The following is a 20043-nucleotide window of genomic DNA, read 5'->3' as shown; positions in this document are numbered from 1 at the left end:
TATTGGTGACGTCACCCGCAACCAATCAGGCGGCGCCAGGTCACCGGATCAGCTGACTCCCAAACCACCAATCACGGTCCACCATGTCACAGGCATGCTCAGTGCAGAGAATCCTGGACTTAAGCTTTAGCAGCCCTGTTTCCCTCCGCAACCTATCCTTCATGTTGCTAGGAACAAAGACCCAAGAGACAACCTGTACATCTCGTGCACCAGCTAGGCGTTGGGACTGATGATGATGTTGAGCAGCATCATCCCTGGCTGGACTGGAATGGGAGACTACAGAATCCACTGATGGTTCTGAACCTATTTCAAATCTAGCAAACACCTGACGCCTAACAGAAATGCCGTAGATATAGTATATCTTGACTTCAGCAAAGTATTTGACAAAGTATCTCACACCATCCTTATTGAAAAAATGACCAAGTATTGAAAGGACAAGGCAACTGTTAGGTGGATTCATAACTGGCTTAGTGATCGGACTCAACGGGTGGTCGTAAATGGCTTCACATCCAGCTGGATGAATGTCTGAAGTGGGGTACCACGGGGCTCTGTCCTGGGACCTGTATTGTTCAACATCTTTATCAATGATTTAGATGAAGGAATTGAGGGTAAACTGATTAAATTTGCTGATGACACAAAGCTAGGAGGGATAGCTAACACTAGAGAAGAGAGAGACAGGATTCAAAAAGACCTAAATAAACTGGAGCAGTGGGCAGCAAGTAACAGAATGTTTTTTAACAGGGAAAAATTCAAAGTACTACATCTGGGCAATAAAAATGAAAAAAGCATGTACAAAATGGGAGGAATAGAGCTAAGCAACAGTACATGTGAAAAATACTTAGTTATACTAATAGATCATAGACTGAACATGAGTAAACAGTGTGATGCAGCAGCTAAAAAAGACAAATACAATTCTGGGATGTTTTAACAGAAGCATACAATCTAGATCATGTGAAGTCATTATCGGACTTTACTCCTCCTTGTTCAGACCTCATCTGGTATACTGTGTCCAGTTTTGGGCACCACATTTTAAAAAAGACATCGACAAACTGGAGCAAGTTCAGAGAAGAGCGACCAGAATGGTGACCGGTCTGCAACCATGTCCTATGAGGAACGGTTGCAGGATTTGGGAATGTTTAGCTTGCAAAAAAGAAGACTGAGAGGAGACTTAATAGCTGTCTACAAATATGTCAAGGGCTGTCACATTGTAGAAGGATCATCTTTATTCTCATTTGCACAAGAAGCAATGGGATGAAACTGAATGGGAGGAGACACAGATTAGATATTAGAAAAAACTTTTTGACAGTTAGGATGATCAACGAGTGGAACAGGCTGCCACGAGAGGTGGTGAGTTCTCCTTCAATGGACGTCTTCAAGCAGAGGCTGGACAGACATCTGTCTGAGATGATTTAGTGAATCCTGCTTTGAGCTGGGGGTTGGACCAGATGAGCCAGGAGGTCCCTTCCAACTCTACAATTGTATGATTCTATGAATCTGAGTATTTTGTTTGTTTTATGGATAGATTTGAAGCTTTTATTGGGAACATTTTACATAACATTTTGGATCATATTTATCCGGTGCTCTATGCTGAGCACTTATTTTGAAGTTTCCATTGAAATCTCTGGGTGACGTGATTCAGGTGACACCCCCCAGTGGATCCATTCATTATAATGAGGCAGCAGAGTTACTCTTCTGGGCTCCATCTTACCTCTGTTCAGCGTCGTCCTACTTTTCAGAGGTGTCCAAAACTGCGGCCGATCGCGCATTTATGCACACCTAAAAAGACGGACAATACCGACTCACAGGCCAGACAGCGTCCAGTGTTGCCATCTGCCTTGTTTTAGGGAATCGTCCTCTGGGACAGTCATGTAAGGGCTTGTTTTTTGCGGGACGATTTGACGTTTTTATTGGTACCATTTTTGGTCACATGTCATTTTTTGATTGCTTTCTATTCTAAATTTGGGGAGGGAAAATAAACAAAAACTGGCAATTCAGGAATTGTGTTTTTTTTTTTTTTTTTTTATGCCGTTCCGCGTGTGGTAAAATTGATAAGGCAGAGTTATTCTTCAGCTCTGTACGTTTACAGCGGTACCACATTAATAGCGTTTTTATACAAAAAATATATATATATTTTGCATCGCTTTATTCTGAGAGCTATAATTTTTTTATCTTTCCACTGATGGGGCTGTATGGCGGCTTGTTTCTTGTGGGACAAGATGACGTTTTCAGCGGTACTAATTTTATATATATTTGTTTTTTTTATCGTGTTTCATTCCCCTTTTTTTCCCAGTGGCATGATGATAAAGCATCGTTAGCCTCGTTTTTTTAAGTTTTTTTTGTGCGGCGTTCACTGAAGGGGTTAACTAGTGTGACACTTTTATAGGTCGGGTTGTTCCAGACTCGGCAATACCAAATATGTGTACTTTTTTTTATTTTATTTATTTTTTACATAAAAATGTGTATTTATTAGTGAATATTTTTTTAAAATTATTATTATTTATTTAATTTTTTTTACATATTTTTACACATTTTTTGCCATTTATTTTTTACTTTTTACTTAGTCCCTTTATGGGACCTTCACTTGTTTCTCTTTGATCACAGATATAATGTATTGCAATGTACTAGATTGCAGTGCATTCATTATACCTTTAGTGAAAGCTCCTGAGCCCATGCTGTGAGCATGGTTTCAGCAGCTTTCCGTAGCTTGGTGACCCGGGGGTCGTCATGACGACCCCTGGTCACCATGGCAATGATTGGGCCCCACGACATCGCAGGGCCACCGATCTGTCAGCGGATTTAACAGCCAGGGATGGTGCTGACACGGCTACTAGCTGTTTAGTGCCGGAGCTCAGCCACTGGTGGTGCTGAACTCCGGCACTGATCGGGCTGGAGACGCTGATATTTCAGCATCTTCTGCACGATCATGCTGAGATCGGTCAGTCAGATTGACTGACCGATCGCAGCGATCTAGGTGTGCGGACCGACCATATGGCTCCCTGCACCCCATCTTGTGCTGCTCAGCTGTCACAGATAGCTGTCCGCACTTATCTGTCACTGCGTGTTTACACGCTGTGACAGTTTAAAGCCATAACGGACACTGCACGGCAAGGAGCATTAACTTACACCTGCTCATGCCGTGCAGTGTCCGTCATTGGGCGTTATGGGGTTAATACCGCTGTCAAGTGTGATGGTGACATGTAACAGACTTTAACATAATGGCCATCAGTTCTAATGAACATGGGGCCACCGTGCAGTATGAATGCACATTGACGAAGGGTTACCTTGACTGCCGGATGACCACTTTAAAAAAATATATATATGGCTCTCAGAATATGGTGACAAAAGCCAAATTGTTTTTGTAAATGTTTTTATTTTATTTTTAATTAGTAAATCATGAATAGAAATATATAGATTTGGGATCCCGTAACCATACTGACCCATAGAGCAAAGGTAACAGATCACCACCTGATTACCACAAAGTAAGCGGCGCTAGTACAAAACCTTGAAAAAGAAAATGTGGAATTACAGTTTTTCTCCTCACCGTTTCCACTTATTTCATAGAATAAGTTGTGTTCTGCAAAAAAACAAGCCCTCTTGCGGCTATGTCGAAATATTAGAAAGGTTATGGTTCTTGTTACAAGGAGAGGAAAAAGTAAGTTACAATATCCTGGGGAAAAGCTCTGTGTCTGCCTCCTGAAAACCTCCAGCTCAGGGTTTGTTACCCGACCGACGACATGTTTAACAGATTCCTTTGACTAAACCACCCTTCACATGTCCATATAATACCGGTACTGGAAAAATGGTACCGGTGTCATAAGTATTTTGGATCAGTGTGTCATCCGTGTGCCATCAGTGTTCCATCCGTGTGCAATTCATTTTTTTTCCACCATGACTTAAATATCAATTCCAAAGCTTCTCCTATACTTTGCAGTGTTAAACATGTACAGCACACGGTTGTCACAAGGATGTTTCACACGGAGCCAGAAATGTGTATTGGCCCTTGTAATCCATGCGGACGGGTCTCATGCAAAGATCTCCATAGATTATGATAGGTATGTGTGCATACGTGTCTTCAGTGCATGTGAAAGCGAATGCCACACGTGCTGAAAACATGTACATGTGAAGGAAGCTTTACACACTGTGTGAACAAGTATGAAAAGTCACCTCTTAATCATTGAATTAAGGTTTTCTCTTTTGGTTCATTGCCATGGGTATAAAATCCAGCATCTAAGCATGTAGTCTGCCTGTGCGAACAGTTGTGATAAAATGGCTCGTTCTAAAGAGCTCCCTGAATTCAGCATCTTGCTGTCATATGTTGTCACAAGTCAGTTCATGAAAGTTCAAATAAGACATGGCTGGGTGAGTTTGGTGTGGAAGAACATGACTGACCCTTCAAGAGACCTAACCTCAACTCCATCAGATAGATACCTTTTGGATTAACCAGAGATTACAAGCCAGGTCCCCTTGTCCAACATCAGTGTCTGACCTGATAACTGCTCTTCTGGAAGAATGGACAACAAATTGCACAGAAATATCCCCAATTTTTTTTTTTAGAGTGGAAGCTTTATTAGCTGCAAAGGGAGATCAACTCCATGTTAATGACCCTGGATTTAAAAAGGAATGTCATAAAATTTCCTCCAGGAGTAATGTGTATGTGTCCCAATAATTTTATCCCTACAGTGTGTAATAGGTTCTGCTTCTTCCATGGTGAGAGGTGGAGACTGCTTCTCTGATGATGTGTAAATCTGGAGGTGAATGAGAATCATAATCAGTTTTGTTATATATTTTAGGAAGGACGTCCAGAATAAGAGGCAGAAAGCGTCCAATTATTGAGGACGACAGTGAGGAGGAGGTGCAGCCAACGTAAGCACTAAATACGACTATCATTCGTTACATTGTATTGTAAGGCTATGTTCACATGTCTGGTAGTTATACCTGTTTTTGGATTTGTTAGGGGCGATAAAAAATGAAAAGATACAATGCAAAAATAGTTCATTCAAATAAGGACGGGAATGTCTTAAATTGTTTTCTTTTTTACTGCAATCTGTTTTTTAGCAGGATCATGTGCCGATTTGCCATGAGCGTTACCCGTTGGCCATCGCTCATAGCAGATGATCATTTTAACCATGTGTAGCACAAGTGATCGGATGAAAGCACCTTCAATTCTTCTAAGGAAACTATTAAGGCCAGAAAAAAGTAAAAAAAAAATGTTTGTTTTTTTTTAAAAATATAAACGTTCAAATCACCCCCCTTTTGCCCCATTCAAAAAAAATGAATAATAAAACTAAAATATACATATATTGCTGCATTCTGAATCGCCCGATCTATCAAGATATAAAAAGAATTAATCCAAATGGTAAACTGTGTAACGAGAAAAAAAATCAAAACACCAGAATTAAGTTTTTTTGGTCGCTGCAACATCGCAATAAAACGCAATCACAAGCGATTAAAACATTATATCTACCTAAAAATATTATCAATAAAACCTTCAGCTCAGCGTGCGAAAAATAAACCCTCACCCAGCCCCAGATCCTGAAAAAGGGAGACGCTACGGGTCTCGGAATATGGCGCCATTATAATTTTTTTTACAAACTTTAGAATTTATTTCACCACTTTAAAAAAAATAACCTATTCATGTTTGGTATCTACAAACTCATAATGACCTGGAGAATCATAATTGCAGGTCAGTTTTAGCATTTAGTGAACATGGTAAAAAAAAAAAACAACCAAGAGACAAGTGTAGAATTATACTTTTTTTTGCAATTTTGACGCACTTTTGAATTTTTTCCTTTTTCTCCAGTACACGACATTGTAAAACCAATGATGTCGTTCAAAATTACAATTCGTCCCAGAAAAAATAAACCATCACAGGGACATATTAAAAAATAAAAAAGTTATGCCTCTGGGAAAAAGGGGAGCGAAAAACGGAAAATCCCAAGGTCGTGAAAGGGTTAAAGGACAGAAATCCTCAGCTATAGTGATTGAACAGTACCACCACATACCACCATAGCATTACTGAATCTCTCTATACCATGTGTGGTTAATACCGTAACTAATACTGCCATATAGTTACTAAATTATACTTTTATAACATGATTTTAGAACCACCATACTGTAACTGAAAAACAGCATCATATTGTGACTTTATCACTTGGGGTCTGAGCTGTTTTGATGCCCAGCGATCAAAAAGTTATTTAATTCTAAATGCCCTCAGACTCATGAGATAGAAGTTGGCTAAACCCGGTGATTTTGGCTTGAATCGGTTAGCTTCCTAACGTCTGTGGGGACAGGCCTGATTCTAGCTTTTTTTTTTGGTGCCCAAGGCGAAAATTCAAGTGGCACCCCTCCCAGCAGTTCATGGTATACCTGCAGTGAATAAACACAATCCCATCATTGTTTTTTAGGTTTTGCTTTTAAGATATTCATTATGTGGTAAAAGTGACGTGTGAACATGATTCTTAAGGTCTTTGTGATTACAGTAATCCCAAACTTTCAGAGATTCTTATTTTTGTTAAAAAAAACAACATTTAGCTTGTGATGCTCTTTTAAGGACCTGTTAGAACAATAAAAATATATCTATGAAGCTATGTGAGGGCTGTTTTTTGCATAGTAAGTTGAAATATTTTTTGCTATCAATTCAGGGTGCATACATTTGGATGGCTTTTTGCTGTAAGAGGTGTGGTGACAAAAAAAAGTAGTTCTTCTATTTTTTTTTTCTCTTTACTGCATATGTTAGTTCTTTTTATATTTTGATAGATCAGACTTTTAAGGATGTGGACATACCAAATTTTTTTTAATTGTTTAATTTTTTTTTAATGAGGGAAGACCGCACTAGATCCATGATCATTAAATGAATACATCACCAGAACATTCCATCAGTACATGAATGGCACCAGCATCCTCATCAGTACTTAGATACAGCACCAAAACAACCATTAATACACTAATTCATTATTAAAACCATAATCGGTAATTGAATATAGCACTGGGACCATCATTATTAATTGAATACATCGCCAGAACCACCAACTGCACATGAATACAGTGAAGAGCAAAAGAGTATCAATCTTTTGAACTTTTGACTTTCAGGCTCCATATCTCACCATCCACTACTTATTTTATTGTGAGACTACCCTCATTTTATAGACAATCATCTTGTCTATCTCATATATAAACTTGAGTTGCAACTATTTGGCATATGATTAATTATGCAGATTCTTGTCATGTCACTGCACTGTTACTGTTTTGCTCCTAAAAATCTAAATACAATTTTTTATTATTTTATTAGTATTTTGTAAATCCACCTTTGGCTTTCAACACTGCCTGAATCCTTCTGGGCATGCTCTCGATCAGATTCAAACATGTCTTGACCGACATCTAATTCCGGGTCTCTTTTACATGTTCCCAGTTGGTGCATGCTCTTCGACTCGCTTGGATATGTATATAGTTTTTTATTCCATTCTACCCACAAGTGTTAAATTGGATTAAGGTCTGAGGTCTGTGGGCGCCAATCCAGCACTTCGACTTCATTGTCATTGAACCATTTATTTGCCAATCTCAACATATGCTTTGGTTCGTTGTCCTACTGGAACACTATGTTGTCCTTTTCATACCAATGGTACTCGAGTGTACAAAGTAATTAGTCTTGTAGGATACTCACATATAGCTCAGCATTGAGACCACCATCGATTCTGGTAAAGTATCCAACGCCTTTAGCTGTGAAACAACCCCATATCATCAGGCTTCCTTCACCGAACTTGACAGTTCCTTCAATTTCTCCATCCTTTAGCCCCATTTTCCTTTGTTTCTTCCAGACCCATTTTCACCCATCATAGCCTAGTCTATTGACTTTTGTCCCATAGCTCCAAACCACCCGTTTCCTATCTTCTACAGTTCACTTTTCATACCTTTTTGCAAACTTGTGTCGACGCTTCTTATGATGATATTGAAGTCGATGCTTCTTCATCTTTTTTTGAGCCACCATTCAAGACTTGTGTAACATGCGTTACACGGTGCTTGCATAGACATCTGTGATCTCACTATTACGAAACTTACAAGTCACTCCAGCCTGTGATATTGGAAGCAGACTTTGCATCCGTAAGTATGGCAAAAGAGGTGACGGGGAATGCATGATTGGAGCAGTAGGCTGGTACTCAAAAGGAGTTGGATATGCTGGAGACGTTGAAATGGTCTGGGAAGAAGCGCTCCCTGAAGGACGATACATTGCATACCGCATAGACTGCTCTTATCTAGGAGAGGCATCTGAGGTATCAGTGAGGAAGTGGTGGGTGCTGCCTTTCATGGTAATTGTAGGGTCTTGTGATGGTGTAGGTGTCTATCTGCCCTTTTTGACACCCACCTGGTTAGGTAAAATGCAATATCCAAGTAGTTGTTGGTGAATTAAGACCCATAAGAACAATGAACATTTCTTCACTCCACATTTGCAAGTACAACTCCCTCTACCTTGATGGTTTTATCATTTAAAATAGTATTTTTCTTTTCACTTTGACTCTTAACACAGACCTTGATTTGTATGTTTCTACAGAAAGAAATTCACAAGAAATGAGGAAACCCCTCCGTCGTCTTTTGTGGCTTTTGAAAGCGACGTTTTGTGAGTAATTTTGACAACATATAATAAGTTCAAGTTAAACTTCACTTAAAAGCTATGTTCACACATGTTGTGTTTTTTTTAGCATTTTTTGCTGCAGATTTTTATGCAAATTTTCAGCTGTGTTTTGCAGTACCTACCAGCAAAGTCTATGAGAAACCAGAATTGTCTGTTCACACATCATGCTTTTTTGTTGTTGCGTATTTTGTGCCTTGGTTGGGTTTTTGGAAAATAGAGCATGTCACTTTCAGCATTTTTGTCAGTGTTTTTTCACCCATGGGAAATAATGGGTGGTTGTAAAGGGAAGTGTTCCAGGTTGTACATGTATATACGTATCTGCATGCTAGCCATGCTTGCAGATAAGTATACATGTATATATTGGCCCCACATCTCCCCATGTGTTTCAGTCTGTTTGCTGCTGGGGGAGGTTTCAATAGAATGTCCAGCCATGTGCTAAAACAGGTTTTGCGAGTATGGTTGGACATGAACAAAGATCTTAGCCAGTGGGCAGGGAATAATACATCATTTCCTGTGACATGAAGCTGGACACTGGCTGGACTTAAAACCCCAGAATGCACATGTGCTAAGGCCCCTTAGACTCTTGAAGATGGACATAACAACACATGGCTGAGTATCTCTCTTTCCCTGTAACTTCTTTACTTACTAGCCCTACATACCCTGTACTAACCCTCCTAGATATTGATAGATATATATAGGCAAAGTTGGTATAGTTGGGTGGGCCGATATTGCATGAGTGATTAGCAAACGTGGGTGGAAAATATATTAGATAATTGGGAATTGTGAATCCGTTTTGTGTACTGTGTTAGTGTGATACCTAGTAATATATTAACTGTAGACTTTTGTGTAATAAATACCTTTTATTAGCACACGATTTTGTCTCAGTTGGTATATAGTATAAGGCCCAGATAACATTAGTGGAAATTAATTATTAATAGTCAAGTTTGATGTTAATAGTGAGGCTGAGTTCACACGATGCGTTTTTCATGCGTTTCCGCGGCGTTTTTGCAGTTGCGTAAACACCGCGGAAACGCATGAAAAACGCATGGTAGAAGGGCAGCAATGTTCCCCAATTGAAATACGCATGTGCTGTGCCCATGATGCGGATTTTTCCGCAGCGTAAATGCTGCGGTCAAAAATCCGCAGCATGTCAATTAATTTTGCGGAAACGCTGCTCTTTTGCTGCCATTGACTTGCATTAGACCGCATGGAATCCGCATCACTGTATATGTTGATGCGCTTTTCATGCGGTCTAATGTGCGGATGGTATCCGGGTGTGGAGGAGAGGACTCTCATCCAGACCCAGGTACCATTAAAAAAAAAAGAATAAAATAAAAAATATATATATTCTCACCTTCTGACGGCCCGCGCTGCGTCCTGCCGGCTTCCCGCGCACTTCGCGGTTGAATGAAGGACCTTCGCTGACGTCAGAGTCATGTGACGGGTCACGTGACGCTGACGTTGGAAGGTACTAAAGTCTTCACTGCCGGCATCCGGAACCGATGAAGCAGGACACCGGGGGCCATCAGAGTGTAAAGTATATATTTATTTTTTATTTTTTGACATTCACACACTATATAAATCCATGCCGGTTGCATGGATTTATATAGTGTGAAGTTGACAAGCACTTTCCAAGTGATGCTAAAATCGCTTGGGAAGCACTTGTCAACCCGCATGCGGAAATGAAAGTGAAGACCGCTTCATTTCCGCATGTCCCTGGCAGGAAACCACATGTACAATCCGCATGCTTTTTTTCCTGCCAGAAAGATGCAGAAACGCTCAGGAAAAAATCCTGAGCATTTCTGCATAGTGTGCACATAGCCTTAATATCGGACCTCAGTAGAGGTGTAGGAGAGTGCCCCCATTAATTACTGATATTTTGGAGGAAAATCACGTCATTATACAGTGATGAATAAAACGCTAAAAAAATGCACCAAAATTTGCAGCAGCGTTTTTGATGGTGAAATAGAATGGGGTTCTTTTTTAACAGAACTTTATGTACATGCATAAATAGAGACAGGACAGTGAAAAAAATCGCTGAAAAAACTCACAAAAAATGCATCAAAAAACGCAGCAAAACGTTTTTGACGCAGCTGATTTCCTGCCAGAGATTGTGTTTTGATGCAGTTTTCTGAAGCTGAAAAACACAACATGTGTGAACACAGCCAAAGTAAAACTTAACCGGTTCCCGACCGCCCACTGTAGATAAACGTCCGCGCTGCCTGGACTCTGTGCAGCGCCGACGTTTAAAAACGGTGGGTGGTCGCGCAGCGCTCAGGACCCCCAGGGTCCTGCAAGCACTGCGATTCCGGTGCAGAGCGTTAGCTCTGACAGGGAACATCATCAGGCCCTGATTAGATCAGGTCCCGGTGATGTTAACCCTTTGCTGTCTTCTATATGCTGCGATCTATAGTGATCGCGGCAAATAGGAGACAGCAGGAGGAGAGGGGGTCGTCTTACCTCCGAAGACCTCCGTTTCCTTTCAGGGCCTGGGGTTGCTATGGCAGCTGGAGGTCACATGACCGCCTCCAGCTCTGCCATATATGGTGTCCTGTCTGGCTCAGCCTGCAAGCTGAGCCAGAGAGGAGACTGACTGAAACAGTCAGTGAAGATCTCATGTAATGTAATACATGTCTATTACATTACATGAGATCAGTGATCAGAAAAATAAAAATTAATGTCCCATACAGGGACTAAGTAAAAATGTAAAAAAAAAGTAAAAAAAAAGTTTTAAAACTATTAAAAAAAAATCACAAAATAAATAAAAATAAATAAATAAAATATTAAACCAATAAATCCATATATTTTTACAAAACCAAAAAAAGTACACATATTTGGTATCGCCGCGTCCGAAACAACCCGAGCTATAAAACTGTCACACTAATTAACTCCTTCTGTGCATACCGTAATAAAAATAAATAAAAAAACGGAGCAAAAAAATATGCTTTTTCATCATATCGCCAAACAAAAAGTGGAAAAAAATGCGATCAAAAAGCAGAATAGAAATAAAAATGGTACCACTGAAAACGTCATAAAAAAAAGCCGCCATACAGCTCCATCAGACGAAAAATAAAAAAGTTATAGCGCTCAGAATAAAGCAATGCAAAAAAATTTTTTTTTTTCTATAAAATTGTTTTATTGTGTAAAAGTGCCAAAACATTAAAAAAAATACAGTAAGTGTAGTATCGCTGTAAACGTACTGACCCGAAGAATAACGCTGCCTGATCACTTTTACCACACGCAGAACGGCATAGAAAAAAACTCAAAAAACAATTCCTGAAGTGTTTGTTTTTGTTAATTTTACCTCCCAAAAAACAGAATAGAAAGCGATCAAAAAATGTCACGTACCCAAAAATGGTACCAATAAAAATGTCAACTCGTCCCGCAAAAAACAAGCCGTCACATGACTCTGTCGGCCGAAATCTGGAAAAATTATAGCTCTCAAAATATGGTGATGCAAAAACTAGATTTTGCAAAAAAAGCGTATTTTAGTGTGTGACAGCTGTCAGTCATAAAAACCCGATATAAATCTGGTATCTCTGTAATCGCACCGACCCGAAGAATAAAGTAATCTAATCAGTTATATCACACTAGGAACGGCGTAAAAAATAAATTAAACCAATTCTTCACCTGCTACTGATTTGTTTATTATGTCTCCCAAAGATCCCAGTAAGGCTCTGCTCATATTTATCCTGTGCTCTGCGCTGAGCACTTACACCAGAGTTTCCGTGTAAATCTCTGAAATACGTGATTCAGCCGGAACCCATGATGGAAGATTCCCTGTAATGAGGCAGATATAGGCACTGTGGACGCCGTCTAGCCTGGGATCCCACGGTGTCATTTGTTTTAGGCATGCATAAAAGTGCGGTTGGCCACAGTTTTGTGCACTTCTGAAAAAAAGGACACCGCTAAACAGAGGCCAGACGGAGTAGAGAGTAACTCTGCTGCCTCATTATAGTGAATGGATCCTGCAGGGGTTTCATCTGAATTACATCACTTGGAAATTTAGATGGAAACCCCGATGTAAGTGCTCAGCCTAGAGCGCCGGATAAATGTTACGTAAAATGTTCCCAATAAAAGCTTCAACTCAGTCCTCAAAAAAAGCTAGTCCCCACTCAGGTCCGTCATCTGTTAAAAATATAAGGGACTTCCAAGTTACTGGTAGCAGAAAGGCTCTGGAAAAGCAAAATGACCCTTGCCCCCCAAAAGAAATTCAGAAAATTTTGTGCTCCCAAATCCAAATGCCTATTCTACAATAATTTGTTCTCCAATTGTCAAATAGCACTCCGTACCCCCCAGATCTCACCGTATGGCTAAGTGGTACGATACAGCCACATATGGGGTATTGCCACTTTTAGAAGAAATTGTGTGACACATTTCGGCACCATTTTTACCCATTGCCCTGTGTGAAAATGTAAAATCTGAGGGTAAAACATTTTTTTGTGGTAAAAATATAATTATGCTTTTTTCACTGCCCAATGGTATAAATTTAAAAATTAAAAAATACTCACTACTTCCCTAGATGAATTCCTTGAGGTGTAGTTTACAAAATGGGGTCACTTGTGGGGGTTTCTGCTGTTTTGACATGTCAGCGACTCTTCAAATGTGACATGGTGTCTGCTGCCTATCCCAGCCAACATAGCGCTCCTTTCTCTTCCGAACCCTGCCGTACACCAAAGCAGTGGTTTTCCCCCACATATGGGGTATCGGCGTACTCAGGAGAAATTGTACAACAAATTTCATGGTGCAATTTATCCTGTTACCCTTATGATAATGCAAAATTAGGGAATGAAAAACATTTTTTATGGGAAAAATGTGAAAATTTTATTTTTACGGCTCAATATTATAAACTTCTGTGAAGCAGCTGGGGGTGCAAGGTGCTCACCACACATCTAGATAAGTTCCCTAAGGGGTCTAGTTTCCAAAATGGTGGCACTTGTGGGGGGTTTCCACTGTTTAGGCACATTAGGGGTTCCCCAAATACGACATGGCGTCTGCTAATTATTCAAACAAATTTTACATTCAAAAAGTCAAATGGCGCTCCTTCCCTTTCAAACCCTACCATGCGCCCAAACAGTAATTTGCCTCCACATATGGGGTATCAGCGTGTTCAGGAGAAATTGCACAACAAATTTCATGGTGCAATTTATCCTATTACCCTTATGATAATGCAAAATTAAGGGATGAAAAACAGTTTTGTGGGAAAAATGTGAAAATTTTATTTTTACAGCTCAATATTATAAACTTCTGTGAAGCACCTTGGGGTTCAAGGTGCTCACCACACATCTAGATAAGTTCCCTAAGGGGTCTAGTTTCCAAAATGGTGTCACTTGTGGGGGTTTAGGTACATCAGGAGCTCTCCAAACGCAACATGGCGTCTGCTAATTATTCAGACAAATTTTACATTCAAAAAGTCTAATGGCGCTCCTTCCCTTCCGAACCCTGCAGTGCGCCCAAACAGTGATTTTCCCTCACATATGGAGTATCAGCACGCTCAAGAGAAATTGCACAAAAAAATTTGGGGTCCATTTTTTTCCTGTTACCCCTGTGAATATAAAAAAAATTGGGTCTAAAGTAACATTTTTGTGAAAAAAGTTAAATGTTAATTTTTTTCTTCCACATTCCAAAAATTCCTGTGAAGCATCTGAAGGGTTAATAAAGTTCTTGAATGTGGTTTTGAGCACCTTGAGGGGTGCAGTTTTTAGAATGTTGTTACTTTTGGGTATTTTCTGTCATAAAGACCCCTCAAAGTGACTTCAAATATGATGTGGTCCCTAAAATAATGTTTTTGTAAATTTTGTTGGAAAAATGAGAAATCGCTGGTCAACTTTTAACCCTTATAGCTCCCTAACAAAAAAAAAATTTGGTTCCAAAATTGTGCTGATGTAAAGTAGACATGTGGGAAATGTTATTTATTAACTATTTTGTGTGACATATCTCTCTGATTTAAGGGCATGAAAATTCAAAGTTTGAAAATTTCAAAATTTTCGCCAAATTTCCGATTTTTTCACAAATAAACACAAGTTATATCGAAGAAATTTTACCACTATCATGAAGTACAATATGTCATGAAAAAAACAATCTCAGAGTCAGGGGAATACATTGAAGCGTTCCAGAGTAATTACTTCATAAACTGGCAGTGGTCAGAATTGAAAAAATTGGCCTGGTCACGAAGGCAAAAACAGGCTCTGGTGCGAAGTGGTTAATAGTGCTGCGGTGTACAGAAACAGTTCCAGAATTTTGGGCTGAGGCCCTCCAGTCTTCCTCTATAGAGAGGGGAAATATGTGTGAAGGTACCCCAGGAGGGCTCCAAATGTGTGGGTAAAATATATATCCCTCGGGGGGGGAAATTGAAAAAAAGTTTAAAAAAATTTTTTTTGTGGACTTAGAAAATTTTCACACATGTGTCAGACTTCCAGAGAGGGGAGCATGTCAGTGCGCGCATCCGATTTCAGTTCCAGAGCGATTCATCCGATGAGTCCTTCATACTTAGTCGTTTTTGCAAAATTTTTGACTTTTTTGAAAATTTCACTTTTCTGTGAAAATCTCCGCTAAATGAGGTTATACTATGTTAGAGGCCATCCCAGGAGGGCTCCAAATGTGTGGGTAAAATATATATCCCACAGGGGGAAAATTGAAAAAAAGTCGAAAAAAAATTTTTTTTTGAGGACTTAGAAAATTTGCACACGTGTCAGATTTCCAGAGAGGGGAGCATGTCAGTGCGCGCATCCGATTTCAGTTCCAGAGCGATTCATCCGATGAGTCCTTCATACTTAGTCGTTTTTGGCAAAATTTCTGACTTTTTGAAAATTTCACCTTTTTGTGAAAACTTCCACAAAATGAGGTTATACTATGTTAGAAGGCATCCCAGGAGAGCTCCAAATGTGTGGGTAAAATATGTATCCCACAGGGGGAAAATTGAAAAAAAAGTTGTAAAAAATTTTTTTTGTGGACTTAGAAAATTTTCACACATGTGTCAGACTTCCAGAGAGGGGAGCATGTCAGTGCGCGCATCCGATTTCAGTTGCAGAGCGATTCATCCGATGAGTCCTTCATACTTAGTCGTTTTTGTCAAAATTTCTGACTTTTTGAAAATTTCACAATTTTGTGAAAACTTCCACAAAATGAGGTTATAATATGTTAGAGGGCATCCCAGGAGAGCTCCAAATGTGTGGGTAAAATATATATCCCACAGGGGGAAAATTGAAAAAAAGTTGAAAAAAATTTTTTTGTGGACTTAGAAAATTTTTCAACTTGTGTCAGACTTCCAGAGAGGGGAAAATGTGAGTGAGCGCATCCGATTTCAGTTCCAGAGCGATTCGCCCGATGAGTCCTTCATACTTAGTCGTTTTCAGAAGTCACAATTTTGACTTCCAGGACCCGCAAAACGTTAGTAAATTGAGCCCGCTCCCCAGTTCCAAGCGTTTTGAGGTGTCCCTGGTTGCAGTAATGCAGCCTGCCCACTAGATGTCGCAAAAGAGACAAAAAGTGAAAAAGAACCAGAATGAGGAAATTCCAGGGAGCCGAATCCGCCTGACAGTTCCAGGCGATCGGGTACTTTTTGGAATGCGTCCCTAAAGTGGGTATAGGGTGACACTCCATACAAAGACCCAGTTTTGCACACCACCGGCAGAATATATGAGAGAGAGGTACCTCTCAGCCCCGACACATTTTGACTCATTTAAGCAGGTTTTCACCTCCGTAGGCCCGGGTACGCGTTTTGGCTATGAGTCCCTGTTCGGCTGGAGGTCTGCACCTTGTCTGAACCCAGGCTTCCGCAGCTGCGTGGGGGGACTTTTGCCGGTCGCCTATCCCAAGTCAGAGAGGTGTTCCTGGGTTGAAGTGAGCCTGGCCAGACCCCCCCCACGGGCCCTGGTTCTCCACATGGGGGCGCCGTCAAGGCTAAAATCTGGATTTTTAGGCCCGGGAGAGGCTCCATGAGGGCGGATGCTTTTGTGGCTTTGACCCCAGTTCCACATCCAGTACCCCCTCTGCAAGGGCGCCTGTACCCGAGTCTCGCTTCCAGGACTCTTGGGCACGTATTTCCCGACGACAGGGGTTAGCAGCCTCCGTACTTGGGCAAGTCCCTCCACGCACCCCTGCTCTTCCTCCGATCGATCTGGCGCAGCGCTCCCGGGTGGGGAGGTGGCGCCGCTCGCTCGGCCCGGGCTTTGGAGCTCGCGCTGGCTTAAGGTGAGCGGTCCCCTTCCTCCTCTACCCCCGGGCTTTCGACACCTATCTTTGGGCGCGCACGCCGGCCTCGCCTCCCGTCCGCGGAGGTGGCCGAGCCGTGGGGAGATTGGCCCGACCCGAGCGAAGGCAGCGGTCCGACGACCCGCACGGGCGAACGGCGTGGCGCCCACCCACCCAGGCGTGGGGGCCGTCGTCCGAATCGCTTCCTGTGCGGGGAAGCACACCGATCTTCTCCGAGGGCGGCCCTTTTCTTCCAGATGCGTAACCGGCCAGCGGAGGCCCGCGCCGCCCCTCGCGTCCGACAGGGCGGCCTCCGCGGCGGTGGCGACAGCGGCGGCGGTGGGTGGCGTCTCCGCGCCACTGCCGAGCTTCGCGATTTCCAGTCTTTTCCCGGGCCCCTACGTCAGTGGGGAGGACGACAGATGTGTGGAGGCAGGCGAAGGGGGTTCTCACCGTGTGGTGTGCCCCAGCCCGACCGTCACCTTTCCCCTTCGACCCTCATCCTCCCTGGCGGCTCGGCAGGGAGAAGGAGAGAGAGAGCGAGCGCGGAAACCCCAGAGCCAAGGGGTTAGATGGAGAACGGGAGAAGGAACGAGGGCCAAGAGGTAGGGAGTACGGTGAAAGGCCGACCTGGGGTTCCCCATGCGCTCCCGCCCCCGGGCGGGGAGCAGCCCTGGGAGGAAAAGCCGCTCGGGCATCCCTTTGAGGTTACGGGCGCGAGCGGGAAGAGGGACTACTCTGGAAGGCGACGCCGACACGGCCTGGCCGACGACCACCCACGCGACCTCCGCGTCGTCGGGTTAGTGCCGGAGCCGCGGCGGACCCTGACGGCCAGCCCCCCTCTCCCAATCCTCGTGCCTGTCCACCGGTGGGTCGAGGACCCCCCGCGGCGGAGGCAGGTCTAAGCCAGACGGTGGCGCCACATAGGCCCACCCCCGCACGCCATCTCCCCGAGCGACCCTGTGTGTTGCCTTGGGTGCGGTTGGTGAGACGGGGGCGGCCGTGGCGTCCTCCGGAGGCCAGTCACCTCGCCCTCCCCGTGCAAGGGGTGTTTTCCAGACGCCTGCCGCTTCGGGACCACGCACCGCACAGCGAGCCGCTCCTCCCGCACATGTCCCCGGTGCTGCGAGGGCTCCGTTCCCCGCCCCCCCCAGGGAAGCCCCATGCCATCCCGCATCCTCTCCGGACGCCGCACGCCCTGCCTATACCCGTTCCGTCCGGGCGCCCTGCCGCCGCGGGGCTCTTCCGCCGCCCCCCCTCTCTTCCCGCAGGCCTCTCCTCTCCCGAACCTCGACGCGGTCCAGTCGTGTTGGGGGGCTACCTGGTTGATCCTGCCAGTAGCATATGCTTGTCTCAAAGATTAAGCCATGCACGTGTAAGTACACACGGACGGTACAGTGAAACTGCGAATGGCTCATTAAATCAGTTATGGTTCCTTTGATCGCTCCAAACCGTTGACTCGGACAACTGTGATAATTCTAGAGCTAATACGTGCAAACGAGCGCTGACCGCCAGGGATTCGTGCATTAATCAGATCAAAACCAATCCGGGGTCCCGGGCGCGGCGTCGGGACGGTCCTCCGCGGCCTCCCCCCTGCCGCGCTCTCCCCGTAAGCGTTGCGACTCTGGATAACCTCGGGCCGATCGCACGTCCCCGTGACCGCGACGATCCATTCGGGTGTCTGCCCTATCAACTTTCGATGGTACTTTCTGTGCCTACCATGGTGACCACGGGTAACGGAGAATCAGGGTTCAATTCCGGAGAGGGAGCCTGAGAAACGGCTACCACATCCAAGGAAGGCAGCAGGCGCGCAAATTACCCACTCCCGACCCGGTGAGGTAGTGACGAAAAATAACAATACAGGACTCTTTCGAGGCAATTGGAATGAGTACACTTTAAATCCTATAACGAGGATCTATTGGAGGGCAAGTCTTTTGCCAGCAGCCGCGGTAATTCCAGCTCCAGTAGCGTACACTAAAGCTGCTGCAGTTAAAAAGCTCGTAGTTGGATCTTGGGATCGAGCTGGCGGTCCGCCGCAAGGCGTGCTACCGCCAGTCCCAGCCCCTTTGCCTTGGGGCGCCTCCCCGATGCTCTTGACTGAGTGTCCCGGGGGCCCGAAGCGTTTACTTTGAAAAAATTAGAGTGTTCAAAGCAGGCAGCCACGCCTGAATACTCCAGCTAGGAATAATGGAATAGGACTCCGGTTCTATTTTGTTGGTTGTCGGAACTGGGGCCATGATTAAGAGGGACGGCCGGGGCATCCGTATTGCGCCGCTAGAGGTGAAATTCTTGGACCGGCGCAAGACGAACCAAAGCGAAAGCATTTGCCAAGAATATTTTCATTAATCAAGAACGAAAGTCGGAGGTTCGAAGACCATCAGATACCGTCGTAGTTCCGACCATAAATGATGCCTACTGGCGATCCGGCGGTGTTATTCCCATGACCCGCCGAGCAGCGTCCGGGAAACCGAAGTCTTTGGGTTCCGGGGGGAGTATGGTTGCAAAGCTGAAACTTAAAGGAATTGACGGAAGGGCACCACCAGGAGTGGAGCCTGCGGCTTAATTTGACTCAACACGGGAAACCTCACCCGGCCCGGACACGGAAAGGATTGACAGATTGAAAGCTCTTTCTCGATTCTGTGGGTGGTGGTGCATGGCCGTTCTTAGTTGGTGGAGCGATTTGTCTGGTTAATTCCGATAACGAACGAGACTCCGGCATGCTAACTAGCTACGTGACCCCCCGCAGTCCGCGTCCAGCTTCTTAGAGGGACAAGTGGCGCTCAGCCACGCGAGATCGAGCAATAACAGGTCTGTGATGCCCTTAGATGTCCGGGGCTGCACGCGCGCTACACTGAACGGACCAGCGTGTGTCTACCCTTCGCCGAGAGGTGCGGGTAACCCGCTGAACCCCGCTCGTGATGGGGATCGGGGATTGCAATTCTTCCCCGTGAACGAGGAATTCCCAGTAAGTGCGGGTCATAAGCTCGCGTTGATTAAGTCCCTGCCCTTTGTACACACCGCCCGTCGCTACTACCGATTGGATGGTTTAGTGAGGTCCTTGGATCGGCCCCGCCGGGGTCCGCCAAGACCCTGGCGGAGAGCCGAGAAGACGATCGAACTTGACTATCTAGAGGAAGTAAAAGTCGTAACAAAGTTTCCGTAGGTGAACCTGCGGAAGGATCATTAACGGAGCGATGACCGAACCGAGAAGGCGCGGAGCCGGA

General features: G+C 43.9%; 1 pseudogene; it reads left to right on the top strand.

Annotated features, from left to right (window-relative positions):
- Positions 1 to 18137: 18137 nt before the first annotated feature.
- LOC141175298 (18S ribosomal RNA) lies at positions 18138 to 20005 on the top strand (annotated as a pseudogene).
- The last annotated feature ends 38 nt before the right edge of the window (positions 20006 to 20043 follow it).

The sequence above is a fragment of the Phyllobates terribilis genome, unplaced genomic scaffold (assembly GCF_046119375.1).
Source record: "Phyllobates terribilis strain yellow unplaced genomic scaffold, ASM4611937v1 Scaffold_1__5_contigs__length_1240528914, whole genome shotgun sequence".
In the NCBI taxonomy this organism is placed as follows: domain Eukaryota; kingdom Metazoa; phylum Chordata; class Amphibia; order Anura; family Dendrobatidae; genus Phyllobates; species Phyllobates terribilis.
Note: the sequence above shows the minus strand (reverse complement) of the source record. Positions and strands in the feature narration are given on the sequence as shown.